At 44.7% G+C, this 19331-nt stretch overlaps 1 long non-coding RNA gene across 6 annotated transcripts in view; it reads right to left on the bottom strand.

Moving 5' to 3' along the window:
- Window positions 1–18656, bottom strand: part of LOC140468638 (uncharacterized) — a 32117-nt gene extending 13461 nt beyond the window's left edge. The window contains exons 1-5 of one of the 6 annotated variants that reach the window (XR_011955769.1): window positions 18592–18656; window positions 16624–16730; window positions 10203–10291; window positions 7678–7785; window positions 7231–7410 (exon numbers count right to left, since the gene is read on the bottom strand). This is a non-coding gene — a long non-coding RNA (uncharacterized lncRNA). Of the gene's footprint in view, window positions 1–1891; window positions 2037–4446; window positions 4486–7230; window positions 7411–7677; window positions 7786–10202; window positions 10292–16623; window positions 16731–18265; window positions 18285–18591 lie in introns of those variants that run through there. The other 5 variants (XR_011955771.1, XR_011955770.1, XR_011955767.1 and 2 more) reach the window with 5 other exon arrangements.
- Between the last annotated feature and the right edge of the window lie 675 nt (window positions 18657–19331).

Genomic DNA, 19331 nt, shown 5'->3' with positions numbered 1-19331 from the left:
GGAGGTGATTTCCGCTAGGGGTCGCTTAAACTAGGGAGCAGAGCATCAAAATAAGGGGGTATCAGATTTAGGACTGAGTTCAGGATGGACTTCTTTAGGTAAATCTGTGAATCTGTGGAATTTGCTGCTGAGTGCAGCAGTTTAGGTTATCGACTTGACTATCGTTAGGTAAAAGGTAGATTTGTGAACAGGAAAGGAATTAAGGGTTATGGTGAGAGAACAGGAAAGTGGAGCAGAGGCCAAGAAAAGATCAGCCCTGATCTTATTAAATGGAAGAGCAGGCTTGAGGGGCCATGTAGCCTACTCCTGCTCCTCTTTCTTATGTTCTTATGTTCCCACTTTCCAGCCTGGGAATAGCAAAGGAATACCTTGTACTGTCAAAATTCGCCTTTGTCCAATTTAGAACACCATTTAGATCTGGTCTATTATTTTCTGTAACTATTTTAAAACTAGTAGAATTATCAAAGAACCCTGACAGCGTGGAAGTAGGCCATTCAGCTCATCACAACCACACGGACCCTCAGAGACTCCTACCTTACCACTGCATTCCCCATGGCTAATCCACCTAGCGTGCACATCCCTGAACAATATGGGCAATTCAGCCTGGAATATCCACACAACCTGCATATCTTTAGATAATGGGAGGAAACCAGAGCAAATAGACGAAACCCACGCAGATAGTAACAACAAGGTGATGATCCCTTTCTTATTTCCCAGTTCCACCAAAATAACTTCACTGGACGTACTCCCAGGAATATCCTCCCTCAGCACAACTGTAATGCTACCTCTAATCAAAAAGGCCACTCCGCCCCCTCTCATGTCCCCCTTTCTATCCTTCCTCTTGCATCGATACCCGGGAACATTACGCTGCCAGTCCAACCCATCTCTGAGCAACGTTTCTGTAATACCCATGATATCCCAGTGCCACGTTCAAAACCATACCCTGAGCCCATCTGCTTTCCCTGTCCGGCCTCTTGCATTGAAGTAAATGCAGTGTAACTTGTCAGTTCTACCTGGTTCTGTGCCTTGCCCTTGCCTGTCTTGACTGTCTGACTTCTGAACTGTACCAGCCTCAGACTTACCTCTTTTCTCACCATCTCTTTGGGTTTACCCTCACTGGATTAATGCCACCTGAGTAACACTAGCAAATCTCCCTGCCTGGATATTAGACACCTTCCAATTCAGGTACAATCCATCCTTCTTATGCAGGTCAACTCTACTCCAGAGGAGCTTACAATGATCAAAAGATGTGAATCCTTCTGCCCTACACCAGCTCCATAGCCAATCATTCATCTCCTCCATCCTGCTATTCCTACTCTCACTAGCATGTAGCACCAGAAGTAATGCAGATATTATGGTCGAGGACCTACTTTTTTATATTCCAGGCTAATTTGCTATATTCTCTCATCAGGACTTCATCTCTTCCCCTTCCTATGTCATTGGTACCAATGTACAATGACCTCTCACTGGTCATTCTTCCCTTTGAGAATATTCTGCTACCTGTCCGAAACATCCTTGATCCTGGCACCAGGGAGGTACCACCCCATTCTGATGTCTGTCAGCTACAGAAAGGGCAGTCTGTGCCCAACTACAGAGTCCCTTATCATCCTTGAGCGTTTGGAATCTGATATACCTCTCATTATAGTCGAGCCAGTCTCAGTAGCAGTAACTTGGCTGTCAGTGCAAAATTCCCCTGAGAGTCTATGACCACCTACATTATCCATAATAGTATACTTGTTTCAGATGGGGATAGCCACAGGAGACTCCTTCTCTACCTACCTCCCTCTCCTACCTTTCCGAGAGGTAACCCATCTACCTGACTGTATCGGCAGTTTTTCGGCCTGAAACTGCCACCTATCACACATCCTGACTTTTGTAAATTCTTCATTACCATTAAGCACCGCTCCATCTGATCCATGTGATCCAAGAGGATTTGCATCACTTCCTGTAGGCTATCCTCAGGATCATTCAAACTCCCCCTACTCTCCTCCAGGAAGTGCACATCACTGTACGAATGGCCATCTCTGCACCTTAATCTGTAGACCCAGAAAAAGGCAGAGTCTTACAGCTTTACAAAAGACTACTCTCGAATACATTAGTACCTGTATTTTACATTTAAAACATTCAACCAAAAGATCATAACAGAGGCACTTAAACTAGTAAACACTCACCCTACTGAATGTTGCAGATTTGAAAAAGTAAAACAGAGTAAGATTTACCTTTGAAGAGACTGAAACCCACTGAGCTGATCCCCGGCTGTGAGTCACAGACATACAGCACGGAAACAGACCCTTCAGTCAAACTCGTCCATACCGACCAGTTTTCCGAACCTAATCTCGTCCCATTTGCCAGCACTTGGTCAATATCCCTCTAAACCCTTCCTATTCATATACTCATCCAGATGCCGAATAAATGTTGCAATTGTACCAGCCTTCACAACTCCCTCTGGCAGCTCATTCCATAAACACAACACCGTCGCATGAAAAAGTTGCCCCTTAGGTCCCTTTTATATCTTTTCCCTCACGCTAAATCTATACCCTCTAGTTCTAGACTCCCCCACTCCAGTGAAAATCCCTTGTCTATCTATCTGATCCATGCTCATGATTTTATAAACCTCTGAGATCACTCCTCAGCCTCTGACGCTCCAGGGAAAACAGCCCCAGCCTGTACAGCCTATCCCTATATCTCAAATTCTCCAACCCTAGCAACATCCTTATAAATCTTTTGTGAACCTTTCAAGTTACACAACATCTTTGTGATAGGTGGAGAACAGAATTGCGCACAATATTGCAAGAGTGGCCAAACCAATGTCCTGAACAGCCGCAACATGACCTCCCAACTCTCTTACTCAATACTCTGACTAATCAACGAAATCATACCAAACACCTTCACTATCCTATCTACCTGCACCTCTACTTTCAAGGAGCTATGAACCTGCACAGCAAGGTCCCTTTGTTCAGCAACACTCCCCAGGACCTGACCATGATGTGTATCAGTCCTACTAAGCTTTGCTTTTCCAAAATGCAGCACCTCGCACTTATCTGAATTGAACTCCATCTGCCACTCCTCAGTCCATTTGCCTATTTGATCAAAATCCCATTGAAATCTGAGGTAACCTTCTTCACTGTCCTCTACACCTCCAATATTGGTGCCATCTACAAACTTACTAACTATCCCTCCTGTGTTCACATCTAATTCATTTATATAAATGATGAGAGGTAGTGGACCCAGCACGATCCTTGTGGCACTCCACTAGTCACAGGCCTCCAGTCTGAAAAACAATCATCCATCACCACCACCCTCTGTCTTCTGCCTTTGAGCCAGTTCTATATCCAAATGGCTACTTCCGTGAGATCTAACCTTGATAACCAGTCTCCCATGGGGAACCTTGTCGAACACCTTACTGAAGTCCATATAGATCGCATCTACTACTCTTCTCTCATCAATCCTCTTTGTTACTTCTTAAAAACCAGATCGAGTATGTGACACATGATTTCCCATGCAGAAAGTTATGCTGACTATCCCTAATCAGTCTGTGCTTTTCCAAATACACGCAAATCCTGTCGCTCAGGGCTCCCTCCAACACCTAGTCTAGCACAGCATCTGTAGTTCCTGGGCTTGTCCAAACTGCCTTCGTTAAATAGTAGCGCCGTATTAACCAACCCGCAGTCTTCTGGCACCTCAGCTGTGACTATCAATAATACAAAAATCTCAGCAAGAGGCCCAGAAATCACTTCCCTCGCTTCCCACAGAATTTTAGGGTACAACTGATCAAAGCCTGGGGATTGATCCATCCTTTATGCGTTTCCAGACATCCCGTACTCTGTAGTATGGACATTTTTCAAGATGTCACCATTTATTTCCCCACATTCTACATCTCCCGTGTCCTTCTCCACAGTAAATACTGATGCAAAATATTGCATCTTGATAAAACAAACGAGGGCAGGACTTACACTAATTAAAAGTAAGGCTTTGAGTAGTGATATGGAACAAAGAGACTGAGAGGTACAGGTCTTCTTAGTCTGTGTCACATGTAGACAGGGTGGTTAAGAAGGTGGTTAGCACACTTATCTTCATTGCTCAGACCTCTGAGTACCAGAGTTGGGAATTTAGGTTGAGGCTGTACAGGATGCTGGGGAGGCCTCTTCTAGAATACTGTGTCCAGTTCTGGTTGTGCTGTGATAGGAAGGATATTATTAAATTGGAGCGGATTCGGAAGAGACTAACCGGGATGTTGCCATGAATGGAGGGATTGTGTCACAAGGAGAAGCTGGATAGGCTGGGATGCTTTTTCACTACAGCGTAGGAGGTTGAGGGATGACCTTAAAGGATTATAAAACCATGAAGCGTGTAGATAAGGGGGAGGGGGGGATTCAAGACCTGGGTGCATACAATTTGAAAATAGAGGAGAAAGGTTTAAAAAATAAATTGGGGATTTATTTTTACCTTTACATGTGTGAAGTGAACTCCCAGAAAAAGAGGCAGCTGTGAATACAATTACAATGTTTAAAAGACATTTAGACAAGTCCATAAATAGGAAATATTTGGATGAATGTGGACCAAGCGGAGGCAGGTGCGATTAGATTAGTTGGGAATTATGGTCAACACGGACTGGTTTAACCACAGGGTCTGTCTCTGTTCTGTATCATTTTAGGACTCAAACTCTCGCTATCTCTGAATTCCTCCATGCTCACAACTCCCCAGATCACTGTCACCTCATCCAGACTAAACTCTTCCTTATCTCTAGAAATCCTCTCTCGCCTCAGAACCATCACTATCTCTGGTATCACAAGCATCTCTGTAACATCCTCCAATTGCCTCCCATCTCATCACCCACCCTCACGATCTCTAATCTTGACAACCCCCACAAATCTGTCCTTCTCCACAGTAAAAACTGATGCCCCTCGTTTAGTATCCCCCCCAACAACCCCATCTCCTGCGTCTTCACACATAGGCTGCCTTGCTGATCTTTGAGGTGGCCTATTCTCTCTCTGGTGACCCATTTGCTCTTAATGTATTTGTAAAAACCCTTTCCCTATTCGCCAAAGCGGTCTCCTGTCCCCTTTTTGCCTGACTGATTTTACTCTTAAGTATACTCCTCTTGCCTCTATACTCGAAGGATGTTTGTGATTTTTGGATTGGAATAAATGCAAAATATTACATCTTGGTAAAACAAACGAAGGCTGGACTTAGACTGATTAAAAGTTGGGCCTCGGATAGTGATATGGAACAAAGAGACCGAGGGGTTCAGATCTTTGAACTATGTGTCACATGCAGACAGGGTGGTTCAGAAGGGGTTTAGCACATTTGCCTTCATTGCTCAGATCTTTGAATATAGGCGTTGGGACATTATGTTGAGGTTGTACAGGATGTTGGGGAGGCCTCTTCTGGAATACTGTGCCCAGTTCTGCTTGTGCTGTTATAGGAAGGATATTATTAAATCGGAGCAGGTTCAGAAGAGATTTACCAGGATGGTGATGGGAACGGAGGGATTGAATTATAAGCAGAGTCTGGATAGGTTGGGTCCTTTTTCACTGGAGCACAGGAGGCTGAGGGGTGAACTTATTAGAGGTTTATAAAATCCTGAAGAGTTTTGGTAATGTGAACAGCAGGTGCCCTTTCCAGGAGGGGTTGCGATTCAAGATTGGGGACATCCTTTTCTCAAATTAAAAAGTAAGGCTTTAAAAAGAAGTTCCGATGTTATTTTTTGTTTTTGCACAAGAGTGGTTCACATGTGGAATAAACTTGCAGAGGACGTGGTAGATGTGAATGCAATTACAATTTCAGGGTGGCACAGTGGCTCAACGGTTAGCACTGCTACCTCTCAACACCAGGGACACAGGCTCAATTCCTGTATTGGGTGACTGTCCATGTGGAGTTTGCATATTCTTCCCCATGACAGTGTGGGTTCCTCCAGGTGCTGCCGTTTCCTCCCACAATCCACAGATGTACAGGGGAGGTGACCTGACCGTGCTCAATTGCCCATAGTGTTCAGGAATGATTGGGTTGAGTGAATTAGTCGGGGTAAATGTAGAGCAAAAGGGTAGGGGAATGGGATTCTAATAGGAAAAAAACATTTGGACCCGTATATCAACAGGGAATGCTAGGATGGACTTGGACCAAGTGGAGGCAGGTGCGATTAGTTCAGTTCGAATTTATGGTCGACACGGACTGGTTGGACCACATGTTCTGTGTCGATGCTGTGTAACTTTATGACTCGTTACCTCTGTAAATTCCTCTATGTTTGGAACTCTCCCTATCAGTGCCATCTCATCCAGCCTTACAAATATTCCTCATCTCTATAATTCCACTCCAGCCTCAAAATTCAAAAACCTCTATCACAAATATCTCTATCTCTGTAACATCCTCCATCCTCACAATCCTTTCCAACTTGCATCTCCTCCAGCTTCATTATCCTCCCCCTGTCTAATCCCCTCCAGTCTCTCAAAGCTCTGCTATATGTGCCTTTCTTTATTTCCAGCTTTCAGGATGCCCAATGTTTATTTCTCACTTGATGATTGCCCTTTACAATTCCTGCGCTGAGCTTCTGAATTTCCTCTTAAATCTCTGCGTCTCACTTTCCTCCCAAGAAAATCGACCAATCATGTGTCATCTATTCTAGTATCACCGTTTCTGACCTGATGTCCAATGGAGCCTGTCATATTCCTATAATAAACATCTCAGCGGTCTACAGAACAGAAAAACGCTCTGGTGGTCCATCGAATCTGAGAGAAAGAAAACTACGACTGAAAACTACCACCATACTATTATCCTCCTCTATTTTCCAGTACATGTGGAAAAGTGTCATCTATCATGGCATAGCAAGTGCACACTAAATACATCTCAAATGATTTCGGGATTTGTGTCTCCCACCCTCACAGACAGTGAGGTTTAGTGCAAGTGTTGCTCGATGATGACATCACCCACAGGAACACAGAGCAGCTGGGTCTGTGCAAACCAGAGTTTGCCCACACATTGGGAAGGATGGCAGGGTCCCTGAGAGGGGGCACAGGAGAGTTACCAGGATGGTTCAAGGAATGGGGGATTTTAGTTGCAGGGACATGGGTGTTGTTAATACATATCAAGAATATCCATCTACAATAGATGGACTCTTGTTCTCAACCTCTCCCCTTGCCTGGGCTGTGGTAACCTTCAGGTTAAACCACCACCAGACATCTCTCCCTAATGAGAGAGCAGCCCTATGGTCTGGTAGGACAATGCTGACTTTACCTTTTACACAGTGATGCCACTGTGCATCGGGGGTGGAGAGAGGGAATGCTGAAGGTGGTGGATGGGACACCACTCAGGCACAGTGCTTTGTCCTGGAGGATGTTCGCTTTCTTTAATACTGTTGAGGGCTGCACTGATGAAGGCAAGTGGAGAATGTTCCAACACGATCCTGATGTGTACCTTATAGAGAGCAAACAGACACTGGGGAATCAGGGGTTTGGGGAAACTGAGGTGTTCTCGTTGTAGCAAAGGAAATTGAGGGGAGCTGAGAGACAAGTGCTTACAAAACATATACAACAGGATGTTAAACCTTGCACTCATCAACTCATCATAAAAGGATTACTGGACATATATTTAAGATTTTGGGGAGATCTATTGACAGGACGGTTTGATTCAAAGGAGAATTTTTATGCAGAAAATGGAATTGAGCTGGAACAAAATACTCACACACAGTGCAAATATCCAGGTCCTGAGGTCCTGATGAATGGAGTAATTCAATCAGAGTTTGGCATTACAGTTACTGAGATTGCCATCTGAATATCCACCTGTAGTATCCTGTAATACAAATTTATAAAATCTGTCACTGTCAGTTCAGGTTAGAAACTCACACCATCCCCTCCTCCTGGTCCAGGATGACTGTACATATTACCCCTTGTGGAGGTCAGTAGTCAGTTCAGGGGGAAATCTGTGTGGGTTTCTATGATTTTCCAACTTGGGACTTCATGTGACTGAACAGGGCAGATCTTTGACACATGGGACAGAATGTTCCAAGAGTCAGTGAGATTTGGAGAGCAGGATTTCCTTCCTTTTCTTTCCTTCCGTTCTGCCGCTGTGCCTCATCAATAAGACATGGGGGGGGGTGAAAGGCTCATGCAGCTCGATGGGCAAGTTGTCTCCATTCTGACCAAAGGGCAGCAAGATCCTCCCAGTCATTCCAAAGAGTCTCTCTGAAAAGACAGCAACTCAGCATGCTTCCCACTGCCTGGTGCTCCCTGGAAAGATTTAGAAGAATGAGGGGGGAGTCTCCTAGAAAATGTAGAACAGTAAAATTCCAAAAGGATTATAAACAGTTTACAGAGATGGATTCGGAGAAGTGGACAAGTTGGTAAATGGAGCATAACTTGGGATAATGTGAAGTTGTTCATTTTGGAGGAGGTAATAAAAGAACAGAGGACTATTTAAATGGTGGAAACTGTAGAAAGCTGCAACACAAAAGGGACCCAGGGGGTAACTGTGCAGGAAACACAGAAAGCTAGCACACAGTTACAACAGGTCATCAGGAAGGGGAATGGAATATTATTCCTGATTTCAGGGGATTTGCAGTATAAGAGTTTGGAGTATATACCTGAGAGCCACTTTATATATGCGAGTGAGACCACATATGGAGTAATGAGAGAAATTTTGGTCCCTTTATTTAAGGAAATACATCACTTCATCGGAAGCATTCAGAGAAGATTTACTGGGATGATCCCTGGTTTGCAGGGACTATCTTTTAAGAAAAGGCTGAAGAAGTTGGGACTGGACTCATTGGATTTGGGGGAGAATGAGAGGCGATCTTATTGAAACATAGGCTTATTAAGGGGTATGTCAGGGTAAATACTGAGAGGATGTGTCCCATCATGAGGGAACCTAGAACCAGATTCTGGGTCAGTTGCAGAATCAAGGGTTCTGTTTTAGATTTGTCAACTTTAATGCAACACAGACATGGGTAAGGGGTTTCAGTAGCAATGGAGCTGGGGTGAGGTGGAGAAAAGCAACATTTTAGAGATTGGAATTCCAGGTGTTTGCAATTGTGTAGATGTCTGATCAGAAGGTTACCTTGGGGTCAGAACATGAGAGCAATATTGTTAAGTTCTGCCTCAGGCATTTCCCAGTAAGAGGGAGGGGCTGAGCAGTAAGGGAAAGGAATTTGTAATAGCAACTGAAGGCAATGGGTTTAACCATTGCAGTGTTTCAGTGGAGGAAATTGCAGCCAATTGAGTGGTAAGCAGTTTGATGAATGAGTAACAGTGGAGCAATGGAGAGGGATGATAGGGAGAGAGAGCTGGGCATCGTCAGTGTACATGGGAAACCAATACGATGTCACCTCCTGGCAGTGTGTAGGTGAGATACAGGAGGGGACAAAGATAGATCCTGGATGGACACCACATATGAGGAATTCAGAAAGGAAAGGGAGAGTGGAGATGGAGCAGGATTTTCCAACAACCTTGAGGTCAAGTATTAGTTCTTAGCAGAATTGGAGAGAAGGACATAACCAGAAAAGACAGACAGGACAACGAAAAATATTTGTGAATGGGTGAGGGGGAGTGATGAGGAGGGGCCCGACTCCAAAACTGCTATTTCTACATCAGTGACATCACCCAACTCCACCCTAGTCTCAGCTCATTTACTGAAATGCTCGTCCATCCCTGTGTTATCTCCAGACTACGTTATCCAAACACAGTCCTGGCCAGCCTCCCACATTCAACTTACATATAATCCCAAGAGTATCGAAAACCCTCCTGCCCGAGTGCTCACTTGCACCAAAACTTGTTGATTCATCAAAAGGCTCCTTCCAAGCAACAATTTAAAATTCTCTCCCTTGATGTAATTCCTGGCTGTGAACATCCCTGTCTCCCTGCACCACACAACCTGAGAGACCTCGACAACTCATTTTCTTTCAGACTCCCAAAGATGCATTTATGTATTGCTTCACCAGTCTGGCTGTTTCGACACGGTCAAGGGAACAAAGTCTGGAATTCGCACCCTGACCCTCTCAGACTTGCTTTCCTCCTTTAATGTATTCCTGAAAACCTGCTTATTTGGCAATACTTTTGATCACCTGACCTAATATCCCCATCTGTGGCCTTATGTCAGAAATTCTCAATTTCTGTGAAATTATAAAAATGATAAAAATACAAACCGTTGTTGATTTGCACACACATTGTCAACTCTTCACTGTCACTGAGTAAATAATCTGTAACATCTCTTACCCAAGTCACCACACCAACTGCAGCTGTACAAGGAAGTCAAACATCACCCTCTCCACAGGCAATGGGGCTTTGGCATTAATCACTGGTGTCTGTGGAGAGAGAAACACATAGTTGATATTTCAGGGAGTGCTAAATGCATTACAGGAAGTGAGAATGTTGCAGAATTTGATGGTCAGAAATGGAAGGAAAATGCACTCTTTTGTTGAAAAAAAGATTTATTCACTGGCAAAGATACTGTGGAAAATTTAGTCCGTTGAGAGAGCAGCACATTGTCAGGGGTTGGGCAGCAGAGGAAAATTAACTTACAAAAGGTCTGTGAAAGTAACAGTTAAACACTAAACAAGCCAAACAGCCTGTGCCCAAAGACTTTAACTCCCTTCCCGCTCCACCAAAGATATGCAGGTCCTGGGCCATCTCCACCGCCAAATCCCAGGCATCTGATGCCTGGATGAAGAACGCCTCATCATCTGTGTTCAGATCCTCCAATCACATGGGATCAATGTGGATTTCACCAGTTTCCTCATTTCCACTCCACCCACCTTATCCCAGATCCAGCCTTCCAACTCGGCACTGCCCTTTTGACCTGTCCTACGTTTCCATCTTCCTTCCCACCAATCAGCTGCTGCCTGACCTGCTGTGCTTTTCTAGCATCACACTCTTTGACATTGAAAACATCCTGACTCTGACACTATGTAAATCCTGCCCTATCACTCCCTGCCAAGGAAGGCTGTGCATGCGTCCCCCTACAGCTTGCCCCTCTCAAAGTTGGCAGCCACACACATGTCCCGTGGATCACTGCCCCCAATAAAGATGGCGGCGATCACTCACACCTTTCACCATTTGAAGCATTTTCCCGTTTGCCACAAACACAGGCCTGGGATTTTCAAATTTGTGTTTTCCGATGTGCACTAAGTTCTGTAAAACGGCTCAGCCCGTTCCATTAAAATTTCCTTCTCTTCCTGATCAATATGTCTTTCCTTAACCATGCCCTGCACCTTCACACATTTCTAATGCCTTGATCACAACATCACAGTGCTGCCAGTGAAGCTTATCACGTGGTATCACTTTATTCCTGATGAAGGGCTTTTGCCCGAAACGTCGATTTTGCTGCTCCTTGGATGCTGCCCCTTGGATGCTGCCTGAACTGCTGTGCTCTTCCAGCACCACTAATCGAGAGGCTTATCACGTGGTTGAGTGTAGCCACGCCCCTCATTCACTCAGACCAACCGGCACTACCTTGTCTTTCAGCCCCGTCCCCATCCTTTTATTGGTCCTGCACTGAGATCAATCACCAGAGGCCCTTTGTGAGCTGGAGCATGCTCAGTGCTTCCTGCTTTTGCTGCTGTTTATCAGGTATAAGAGAGAGAGTGTTCATTCCTGTTTCTCCTAATGTCAGACATTAACAACAACGACCTGCATTGTATGGAGCCTTTCACACTGACAAATCTCCTAAAGTGCTTCACGAATGCTGGAAATGTTGATTAAAGAGAACAACTTTAAGATACATCTTTGAGGAGTATAGAGGGGGTTGGGAAGGATATTTAAGAGATTTTTAGATCAGACAAACCGTCTAAAGAGCAACCCACCCAGACCAATTCCCCTACATCTAACACGACGGGCAATTTAGCATGGCCAATTCACCTAACCTGTACATTTTTGGACTGTGGGAGGAAACCGGAGCACCCAGAGGAAACCCACGCAGACACTGGGAGAATGTGCAAACTCGACACAGACAGTTGCCTGAGGTGGGAATAGAACCCGGGTATCTGGCGCTGTGAGGCAGCAGTGCTAACCACAATGCCACCGTGCCGCCCATCTGCAACTCTGTCCTCTGCAGCTCCAATCATGGAGTGATGTCTGTGGAGAACAGCTTACGACGGAGACAGTTAGTGGCTAACCGTAGTTTAGCAACCCCATGTCCTAGCCCCCCTACCCCACACACCAGTACTTGTTCTCACAGCCTGTCATTACACACTACCTATGGTTAGCCACTAACAGTTTCCACTAACAGCTAGTAGCCCTCCCCCAGCTAGATCGTTATCCACTCCTTTATCCAACCCTTCTTCTCGCTCTATTCCCACCTATCCTTTAATCCTTACATCCTCCCCTAAACCCTTCCCTCTGCATATAAACCAACATTTTTTTCTCTCAGTATCAGTTCTGAGGAAGGGACACCGGATCTGAAATGTTAACTCTGATTTCTCATCACAGATACTGCCAGACCTGCTGAGCTTTTCCAGAACCTCCTGGTTGTTTTTTCTGATTTACATCTTCCACAGTTCTTTTGGTTTTAATTTCCCGGGAGTTTGTAATTCAGGTCCAACAGCCTCTGCTGTCTCTCCCAACCCCACCCAGTGACACGGCACCTGCACAGCTCATGGACCTGTGTCATCTTGCTGGCCACACCCCTCATTCACTCCCATTGGCTGCAGGACCACACAGACTTTCCTCCCATTGGTCTGGAGCTGCCGTCAATCAGCCGGGCCCCATTGTGATGAGAGTGGAGGGCTAATCCCTCTCTCTGCCCTGGGATGAGCTTCATCATTCACAGTGAATGGGGCAGTACCACAGAGCACAGGGCCTGGGGGCTATTCAGCCCATTGGGGCTGTACTCTCTCCCTCTGGAGATGCTGCAAATCTGTCCCAAATCCCCTCCTATTTGCCCACAGCCCCCCAAATCTTTCCTTAAAAATTAAAATTCCAAGTCTCTTTCAGAATACCTGCTGAATCTGTGTCATTCAGACTGTTCCAGATGCTCAGAACTTACTGAGTACAATAATGTTCACATTTTCACTTTGTATTATTTGACAATTACTTGAAAGTAGTTACTAAAAGTTATGACAGTGTTAACAATTCCCCTCTCTCCTCAAATTCAAGACCTTGGAACCAAATCTGCACCAGGTCAAAATCACTGCTTCACCTTCTCAGCTCCAAGGACAATTATCTGTGCTTCAGCTTGCTCTCCACAAAAGAGGAATGCATCTTAGTTTATTAATGTCATAGACATATACAGCACAGAAACAGAACTTCGGTCCAATTCATCCATGCCAACGAGGAATCCTAAACTACTGGAGTCCCATTTGCCAGCTATTGGCCTGTATCCATCAAAACCCTTCCTGTTCACGTACCCAATCGGATGCCTTTTAAATGTTGTGATTTTATCAGCCTCCACTACTTCATCTGGCAGCTCATTCCATACACACACCACACTCAGCTTGCAAACGTTGCCCTTAGATTCCTTTTAATCGTTGCCCTCTCAACCATGTGCTCCAGTTTTGGACCCATCTAACCTCAGGAAAAAGAACCCCGTCTGCTCACCTTATCCATGCCCCTCGTGATTTTATAAATCTCCATGAAGTCACCTCTCAGTCTTGGACTCTCCAGGGAAATTAACCCCAACCTATTCAGCCTCTCCCTGTAGCCCAAATCCTCCAAACCTGGCAACGTTTTTGTAAATCTTGTCCGAACCTTTTCACGTTTCACAACATCCTTCCCAGAACAGGGAAAATCAAACTGAAAACAGAATTCGAGAAGTGGCTTAATCAATGTATTTTAAATGTTGTAATTGTACTCTCCTTCACCCCTTCCCTTGGCAGCTCACTCCAAACATGCACTGCCCTCAAACTGTCCAACTCTGGCAAAGTCCTTGCAAACATTTTCTGAAATGTTTCAAGTTTCACAACATCATTCCTGGAACAGGGAGATTGGAACTGAAAACAGAATTCCAGAAGAGCCTTAATCAATGTCCTGTACAGCAACAACATGACGGAGAGCATAACAAACGCTGCATTCACTCCCTTACCTACCTGTGACTCTACTTTCAAGGAACTATGAACCTGCACTCCAAGGTCTCTTTGTTCAGCAACACTTCCCAGGACCTTACCAGTAAGTGTATAAGTCCTGCCCTGATTTGTCTTTCCAAAATCCAACAGCTAACATTTATCTCAATTGAACTCTATCTGCCATTCCTTGCTCCACTGGCCCATCTGATCAAGATCCTGTTGTATTCTGAACTAACCTTCTTCGCTGTCCACTACACCTCCAATTTTGGTGTCTTGTGTAAAGCTACTAACCATATCTCATATATTCACATCCAAGTCATTTATATAAGGACCCAATAATTGATCCTTGTAGCACACTGCTGCTCACAGTCCTCCAGTCCACAAAGCAAATCTCCATCATCACCCTCTGTCTCCTACCATCAAGCCAGTTTCGTACCCAAATGGCTTGTTCCCCTTCATTCCATGTTATGTAACCCTGCTAACCAGTCTGCTTTGTGGAATCTTGTCGAATGTCCATATAAACAACGTTCACAGCCTGGTTTAATCAATTTTCTTTGTCACTTCAAAACATTCAGTCAAGTTAGTGAGACACTATTGTGCACTTACAAAGCCACATTGAGAACAGTCAATAATTATTCCTTACTTTTCCAAACAGATGGATATCCTGTCCCTCAGAATCCTTTCCAACAACTTGCCTGCCACTGACTTCAGGCTCACTATTTTCTTGTTCCATGGCCTCTCCTTACCACCTTTTTAAAATAATGGCACCTCATCTGTCGCTATCAATGATACAAATACCTCAGGAGAGGCCCAACAATCACTTCCCTAGATTTCCAGAAAGTTCCGGGATACATCTGATCAGGTCCCAGGGCTTTATTCAACTTGATGCGATTCAAGACATCCAGTTACACCTCCACTGTAACATGGATACTTTTCAAGTTCTCTCTGTTTATTTCTCCAAACTCTCGAGCTTCCATATCTTTCTCCAGTAAAAATGACGTGAAATATTTCCATATCTTTCCCACCCCTGGTGGTTCCATAGACAGCCTCGTTAATCTTTAAGGGGTCCTATTCTCTGGTCCAGTTAATCTTTTGTCTGTGATATATTTGTTTGATCTCTTTGGATTCTACTTAAACCATTTCCTGAAGCTATTTCATGTCAAACAGCATCAGCAGCAAGCAACAGAGCTAAACGATCCCACAACCAATAGATCAGATCGGAGCTCTGCAGTTCTGCCACACCCAGTTGTGAACGGTGATGGACAATTAAATAACTCACTGGAGGAAACATCACAGATATCCCCACCCTTACCGGTGAAGGGGTCTCACACGCCCACGCACCAGATAAGATGACAGCATTTGCAGCAATCTTCAGCCAGAAGTGCAAAGTGGGATGATCCATCTCAGCCTTCTCCAGTGATTTCCAACATCACAGATGTGAGTTTTAAGCCAGTTTGATTCAGTGTGAATAACATCAAGAAATGGTTAAGTAGTGCAAAGGCTACGGGCCCTACCAATATTCTGGCAATAATACTGATGGTTTGAGCTCCAGAACTTGCCACCCACCAAGCTAAGGACCGCTCCAGCCCTGGCATCTAGCGACAATGTGGAACCTTGCCCAGGGATGTTCAGCACAAAAACACAGGGCAATGCAACCCAAGCAATTTCCATCTATCAGTCCACACTCGATCAGCAGTAAAGTGATGGAAGATGTCATCAACAGGGGTATCAAGCAGCATCTGCACAGCAATAGCCAGCTGAGTGACACTCATTTTAGGCTCCACCAGGGTCACTCAGCTCCCGATTGTGTTACGGCCCTGATTCACAACCTGACAACCAGCTGAATCCCAGAGGTGAGGTGAGGGTGACAGCCCAGTCCCACTCCAAGATCACTATTTCTAGCTGATTCTACCCTTGTCTCAGCTCATATACTGTCATCCACCTTGTGTTATCTCCAGACGTCAGTATCCAAACACACTCCTGGCCAGCTTCCCACATTCAATCTCCCTGTAATCTCAAGAAAAACTAAATCTCTGCTGCCCAAGTACTCCCTCGTACCAGAACTTGTTGATCCATCACAAGGCTCCTATTCATAATCAACAACATAGAGCCACAGAGATGTACAGAATGGAATCAGACCCTTCAATCCAACCCGTCCATGCCAACCAGATATTCCAACCCAATTCCGTCCCACCTGCCAGCATCTGGCCCACATCCCTCAATTTAAAATTCTGACCCTTGATTTAATTCCTGATTGTGATCATCCCTAGCTTGTCGCATCAGACCTCCGTGAAGACCTCGACAACCCATTCTGTTCGAGACTCCCAATGATCTATTAATTCATTACTTCACCTGTGTGGCTGCTTTTACAGTTGCCAAAGCATCATTTTCTGAAATTCGCAGCCAAAACCTCACAGGTCTGCTTTCCTCCTTTAAGACATTCCTCAAAGCCTGCTTATTTGGCAATGCTTTTGGTCACCTGACCTAATACCATCAGTCTCTGACCTTATGTCTAAAGTTCCCAATAATATTTTTGTGAAATTATAAGCATGATGATAAAACTACAAACTGTTCTTGATTTGGACATTACCTTCAAATCATCACTGTTGCTGTAATGAATACTCTGTAATATCTCTTACCTAACCACATTGTGGGAGTACCTTCACCACACAAACTGCAGCTGTACAAGAAAGTCAAACATCACCCTCTCCACAAGCAACAGGACTTTGGCATTAATCACTGGTATCTGTGGAAGGAGAAACACAGTTGATGTTTCAGGGAGTGCAAAACAGATTACAGGGAATGAAAATGGTGCAGAATTTGATAGTCCGAAATGGAAGGAAAATACACTTGCTTATTGGAAAAAAGAATTCTTGAGTGTCAAAGATTTTCCAGAAAGAAAATTAATAAGCAGCACATGGTCAGGGGCTGGGCGGCAGAGAAAAATTAACTTACAAAAATGTCTGTAAAAGTAATCGTAAAATACGAAACAGACCAAAAATACACCCATTGTTTGATACTGAGCAAGCTAGATATTGACAAAGTGCTCATAAGGGAGCCCAGAGATGAAGTAGAGCTGTAGAAGCTGTTATGATCCCACAGTCATAGAGACGTATTGCACCGACACAGACCCTTCGGTTTAACTCATCCATGCCAACCCGGTATCCGAACCTAGTCTATTCCCATTTGCCAGCACTTGGCCCATATCCCTGTAAACGCTTCCTAATCATATCATGTGTCTATTTAGATGCCTTCAACAAGTTTTAATTGTACTAGCCTCCACCACTTCCTCTGGCAGCTCATTCCACCCACTGCATGAAAGAGTTGTTCTTTAGCCCCCTTTGAATTTTTGCCCCGTTAACCCTAAAGCAATGTCCTCTACTTTTGGACACCACTACTCCAGGAAAACACCTTGTTCATTTACCCTGTTCATGCTCCTCATGATTGTATAAATCTCCATAACATCACCGCTCAGCCTATGGCACTCCAGGGAAAACAGCCCCAGCCTTTTATGCCTCATCCTGTAGCTCAAATCCTCCAACCCTAACAACATCCTTGTAAGTCTTTTTTGAAACCTTTCAAGTTTCACAGCACCCTTCTGATAGGAGGCAGGCCAGAATTGCACACAATATTCCAAAAGTGGCCAAATGAATGTCCTGTACAGCAACATGACCTCCCACATCCTATATTCAATGCTCTAGCCAATAAAGGAAAATACACTGAACACCTTCTTCATCATCCTATCTACCTGCAACTTGACTTGGAAGTACTGTGAACCTGCAGTCCAAGGTCTCTTTGTTCTGCAAACGTCTCCAGGGCCTTTCCATTCAGTGCATAAGTCCTGGGCTGAAAAACGTATTGCTGGAAAAGCACAGCAGGTCAGGTAGCATCCAAAGATCGGGATAATCGACATTTCGGGCATGAGCCCTTCTTCAGGAATCCTGAAGAAGGGCTCATGCCCGCAATGTCGATTCTCCTGATCTTTAGATGCTGCTTGACCTGCTATGATTTTCCAGCAACACATTTTTGAGCTCTGATCTCCAGCATCTGCAGTCTTCACTTTCCCCTAGTGTATAAGTCCTGCCCTGACTTGCTTTTCCAAAATGCAACACCTCATATTTATCTAAATTAATCCGTATCTGATCAATATCTCACTGTAACCTGAGGTAACCTTCTTCACTATGCACAATACCTCCAATTTTGATTGACCTGCAAACTCAGTTACGATAGCAAGTCCTTTAAATGAATGACGAAACAAATCCAGAAATAAACATTCATTACTCTGAGTTTGAATGTACTCTGTGTAAATCCTGCCCAATGACTCTGTACCAGAGAAAGGCTGCACAAGCACCTGGCTGCACCTTGCCCCCTACAAAGATGGCTGCTGCGCACGTGTCCAGTGAATCGTTGCCCCGAATAAAGATGGCGGTGCTCACTCAGGCCTGCAGCCGCGCTGAGGCAATTTCCCTTTTACTACAAACACGGGACTGGGAAGTTCAAATTTGTGTTTTCCGACGTGCACAACATGCTTGTAAAACCTCTCCCCTCATAGCAATACAGTTTTTCTCCCGTTTCCCTCTGTTTATTTGTTTTGTTTCTTTTCTTACCGTATCTTTTCGCTCCATAACTTCCGGAAAATTCATTACAGCGACTCTCCGCTGCGCGCGAGGGTGATCACGTGGTTTAGTCTAGTTCTGCCCCTAGTTCACTTTGATTGGTTGGAGGACCAACCTCCCCTGGTCCTCCAGTTCCGCCCACCGTCCTTTCATTGGTCCGGTGGTGACATCAATCACCCCTGGTCCCTTTGTTGGCTCGAGGATGCACTCTGCGTCCTGCTTTCGCTGATATGTTGGGTAATGTGATGGGAGAGTTCACTGAGGGGAAGGATCCCTTTGTGTGAGCTCTGCAGTAGATTTCCTTGATTCATGGAGGGAATTGCCTTCCTACTCATGACTGCATAGCTGTGATTGATGAACCAATGCCATCTGAACCAGTACATAAACACCCCATTTTCACAACATCTGAGATCTTCAGCACATTGTATCACACTCTTCTTTGGAGATAAAAAAAGCATGAAATGGAGCCTCAAGGAATCAGAACAGGAATAGGGCATTCATTCCCTTCGGCTTGTTCCCCCATTCTATCAGATCATGGCTGGGCCAACCCAGACCTCAACACCTCTTTTATGCTTGATCCGCATATCCCTCAACTGCTCAATATTTCAAAAATCTATCTGGCCTCTTTTAGAATAATTTGAGACAGAATCATAAATTCCCTACTGTGTGGAAACAGGCCCTTCAGCCCAACAAGTCACACTGACCCTCTGATGACTAACCCAACCAGATCC

The sequence above is a fragment of the Chiloscyllium punctatum genome, chromosome 47 (assembly GCF_047496795.1).
Source record: "Chiloscyllium punctatum isolate Juve2018m chromosome 47, sChiPun1.3, whole genome shotgun sequence".
NCBI classification, from domain to species: domain Eukaryota; kingdom Metazoa; phylum Chordata; class Chondrichthyes; order Orectolobiformes; family Hemiscylliidae; genus Chiloscyllium; species Chiloscyllium punctatum.
Note: the sequence above shows the minus strand (reverse complement) of the source record. Positions and strands in the feature narration are given on the sequence as shown.